The 5,000-nt window shown below is 30.6% G+C and overlaps 1 protein-coding gene across 4 annotated transcripts in view; it reads left to right on the forward strand.

The window, feature by feature from the left end:
* The window catches only part of LOC106872559 (homeobox protein 5), a 33,029-nt gene that overhangs the window by 20,773 nt on the left and 7,256 nt on the right, over window positions 1-5,000 (forward strand). The window contains exon 1 of one of the 4 annotated variants that reach the window (XM_052970299.1): window positions 3,704-3,963. The exons of the other annotated variants lie outside the window; for them this stretch is intronic. The gene's annotated coding sequence lies outside the window, so the exon portion shown is untranslated. Of the gene's footprint in view, window positions 1-3,703; window positions 3,964-5,000 lie in introns of those variants that run through there. 4 annotated transcript variants of the gene reach the window in all.

Consider the following 5,000-nt stretch of genomic DNA (forward strand, 5'->3'; position numbering starts at 1 on the left):
TGTGTGTGTATATATATATATATATATATATATATTCATATATGCAAATACATCCATATATGCATGTATATGTATACATATATAAGCGCGTGTGTGTGTATGAGAACCCAGACGGAAGATAAATTGTTTTTACTTCAAATTTTTATAAATGTCTATTGATATTCGATAAGATGAGACTCTTCATAGAAACTGGTAATATTTTCTCTATATAATAATTAAAATCATTTTTATGAAATTCCTTCTTAAATTAGAATGTCTTAGACTTACTTCTGATTTATTTCTACTTCCATCTTTTTATATATAACAATTGGATTTGTATCGACGTCTAATCTCTTTATTGAATTGTGTATATATATATATATATATATATATATATATGAGAGAGATAGAGAGGGGGGGAGACAGAAAATGGAACTTATTTATCACCACTGATGTTGACATTAGTTAGCCAAGAACTGTGGATGTGCTTAACACAGAATCCTGCATGGTTTACGATGCCCGAATGTAAATATAATTTCAACTAATATAAATATAGATATATATATGGTAAATTATTTTCATTTTCGGTTTAAAATTGCGTTGAGGGTTGCGTAGTCTAGACGGCGTTTTTAGATTTCATTATTCTCTTTAACCCGGGCAAAGCCGGGTATTTCTGCTAGTATATATTAAATTCGAATAGGTACCTTACAATATGTATGTATACATATGAATGTATGTATGCATGTATCTCTCGCTATATGCTTGAGTATTTGTGCGTACATTTAGAATTGAAATAAGTTTTTATTAAAATATATCAAGCATATAAAAATTCTTAAACACATTTGTCACGAACCTTGTTATGCTTGAGAAGATAAAAAGAAAGAAAAAAATGGATAGATAGAGAGGGAGGGAGGGAGGAAATAGATAAGTAGAACTTTATGATAGTTGCTGGCATGGGTTGCCTCAGATGTAGAATAATTGCATAGAAAATAGCCAGTTGAACCTTGAAAATTTGTCTACATCTCAGGCAGCAGATACGCTTGAATGCCTCTCTGCATAGATGGAATAAATTTATTGTTGAGTATTCATTAGAGCTTTTAGGAGGGGCTACATACGCTTGGTGTTCTTCACGTTCAGTGCTTCCTCTTAATTACCATCCATCTATCCATCTGTTTGTTTGTCTGTTTGTTTATCCACCACACTCAAATATGAGTCTCTCCATTTACCTGTTTACCTGCATACGTGTCAATCTACATTGAGACAAGTACATCTCTCCAACACACAACGTCTCTTGCTTACTGATTAGGGAATTCGAAAATCGAATGTGTTATAATACAAGGGCAAGAGGACAAGTGCAGGCCACACATATATCAATCATTTCATTCAGAAATAAGGCAGAGAAGCAATTGAAACGCTTAATGTTTCTTGCATTTTTTTTATTAACAGAAAAACAAAATACTTACATCAACTAATATAATACAAACGAAATAATGACGAAATTAATACGATGCCGTTGATCATTAGAGTATCTCCCCAAAACGATTCGTTTCAAATTTACGACACGCGTACAGACACATATATACTATATGTACATACATCCGTTCATGTATATATATATGTATACAAATATATATTACATGTATGTATGTATATATATATATATATATATATATTAATATATATTACATATATATATATATTACATGTATATATATATATATATTAATATATATATTACATGTATATGTATATATATATTAATATATATATTACATGTATATGTATATATATATATATATATTACATGTATATATATATATATATATTAATATATATATTACATGTATATATATATTAATATATATTACATGTATATATATATTAATATATATTACATGTGTATATATATATATATTAATATATATTACATGTGTATATATATATATTAATATATATTACATGTATACATATATATTATGTATATAGATACACGCAAACGCACACAAATATATATATATATATACGTTCATACATATCTGTGTGTGTGTGATTATATATCTATTGTTTAATAAACACAGTATATGTTTATATATATATATATAGTTTTCGTTTCATGTTTTTCCTGTTGTCCTCATAATTCTTGCCTGTTACGGTTTGATCTAGAGATACCGTCCTTTATTGTACTTCGTCTCATTCTGTTCTTCATGCTCCTTCATTTATATCCCAGCAGCGCTTTGTTTTCGATGCCACCAAATTGTACAATATTAGGGGTAAAGCGTCGAAATGACTTTCGGTCGATAACAGATGGGGGACGAACAAGTCCATGGCATTTGTGTCTTTTTTTCCGTATGTCCCTTCGTCGTCATCCTTTGCTACATTTCACACATACACACACACACATTGAGAGATAAATGTTATTTAATAATCGCAGGATATACTTTTATGAGTTACTAAGTTTCATGCGATGTCTGGATCGTTTTTCATTGCATGAAACTATTAGTTGCTCATAGAAATATATACTGTGCTTAGTAAATAATCTATCCATCTCTCTTATATATTTATATATATATATATATATATATATATATATATATATATATATATATATATATATATATATATATATGATAATGTGATTATTTATTTATTTATTATACACACACACATATGTAAAGATGTATGTATTTGGATAGCCATATATATTTATATACATATTCACTCACGTACACACATATAAATATGTATATTTTAAATATATATATATATATATATATATACATACACACACAAATGTAAATATACATGTATATGTATGTATGTATATATATATAGACACGTGTTTTTTCTTCGTTTTGGGGGGATTAACTATATATATACTTGCAGACATTCACACACACACGTGTATGTGTGCGCGTGTACACACATATATTTATAGGAGACTCAGTCAGAACTAATTCTTAAATCGTCCCAAAATCTCTTGTATTAAGTAGCTTACCGAAAAATATTGTTCCTCCCGTTTCTAATGAAATCACTAAAAACAGCCTCCCCCTCGCCCTCACTTTTTTCTTTCTCCCCCGTCTCTCTCTCTCCATCTCCGCATGTGTGCTTGATTTTTGCCTCATTTAATAAGGGCCACTAACTGTCACCCTCAAATTGAAGTGTTTACCTTGAGTGCAATCATGTTCAGAGACGTGATAGTGTGAGGTTGCAAATGCAATCGCATACAAATCATTATAAAACCGGTTTCTCGTACACTTTGTTTGCTTACATACATACACACACTAGTGTATATTAATGTGTGTATATACATTTATATATATATATATACATGTAGATTATGCCGAAGCGATGTATTAAAACACACATATGTATCTCATATGACTGTGCGCGCACATGGTCACAGAAACTTATCGATAGCTATATCAATAGATATAGATATGTACATATAAGTATATATATATATATATATATGTTTGTGTGTGTGTACGTATATGTATATATATATATGTGTGTGTGTATGCGTATGCAAATGCATACATATTAACACGCAGCCCCATACCCAAGCACATATGCATATCAATTTATGATTATGAGTCTGTTAGAGAGTATCTCTGTATGATTGCATATGCTTGTGTATATGTGTGTGTTTGTGGGTTCATGTATGTATGAACAAAAAACATGAGAGGGACGAGTTTTGACAGAAACACACTCACAAACACATTATATAATGACATATTTATATCATGCAATATGTTCCGATAGAGAGATAATTAAATATGTAAATAGATGCACAGAAAGACAGACAAACAGACAGATGTTATAACATTTGGTGAGAAGCATCAAGGGATTTGAGAGACAATCATGTTACTGTAACTTAGAAACTTGGTAGGAAACAATGTGAATTATGAAAAAGTTTATTTAACTTACTACTTCATGAGTTCAGACCTACCCGCCTACCTACCAACCTGCCTCGATATATATAGCGTAAGTTTTATGCATATATATTCTTGCATACATGTCTGCGTGTATCCATTCAGTAATTCTGCTACTCGTGTTTTTCTCATGGTTTAAATCATATTGTTTCATAGACAAACAAACAGATATATATATACATAGAGAGAGAGACAGAGAGAGAGATATATAGATAGACAGACAGACGGTTTCATTGGAACGGTTGCTGACCACTTTTTCTGTTCACAGGGATATTTTACCTGATTTTCTAAGGTTATATTTACAGCCATTCTCCCAAGTTTGAGATTTTCTTAATTTCTAAAAATATCTAATATAGATAAATATATGTATGTTTGCATGTATATGCATATATGAGTATGTGTCTACGTATCTCTCTCTCTCTATATATATAATATATACACACATATACTTAAATAGATAGATATGTATATACATATGTATATGTTCATATATCTATTTATATATATATATATATATACATATTTATATCTCTGTGTATGTGTGTAATATATATCTTATTCCTATATCCCCGAACAGATCAAAGTTTTGTGAATAGATTTAGTGAAACTGGAAAAAGCTCGTTATAAATATATATATATACACATACTTTAATTAAAAAGCAGCAAAACCATTACAAAAACTGTTACTCAGTGTCAAATTTCCGTTCGTCGGATAATTTTGTTTAGAATAAACAGAACTGTCCGACGAACACACACACACGTGTGTGTACATGCAGACATATATAACGTATATATAATTCCACACATCAATGTATGTATGTGACTGTTCTCGACCAGCGTTTGTTAACCGGTGTTGGTCTGTTTACGTCCTTGTAATCAAGCCACTGGGTATATATGACCGATAGAATAAGTACTGGGGTCCATTTCTTCAACTGAACCTTTCGAATCGGTCCCACAGTATTGTCATCGTCCGAGACAAGTGTATGTGCGTGTTCGTCTTTCTGCCCATGTCTTTCCCCCACCATTGCATGACAACCAGTGTTGGTGTGTTTACATCCCCGTAACTTTGCGGTTGTGCAACAAACCGAT

The sequence above is a fragment of the Octopus bimaculoides genome, chromosome 8 (genome assembly GCF_001194135.2).
Source record: "Octopus bimaculoides isolate UCB-OBI-ISO-001 chromosome 8, ASM119413v2, whole genome shotgun sequence".
NCBI lineage: Eukaryota > Metazoa > Mollusca > Cephalopoda > Octopoda > Octopodidae > Octopus > Octopus bimaculoides.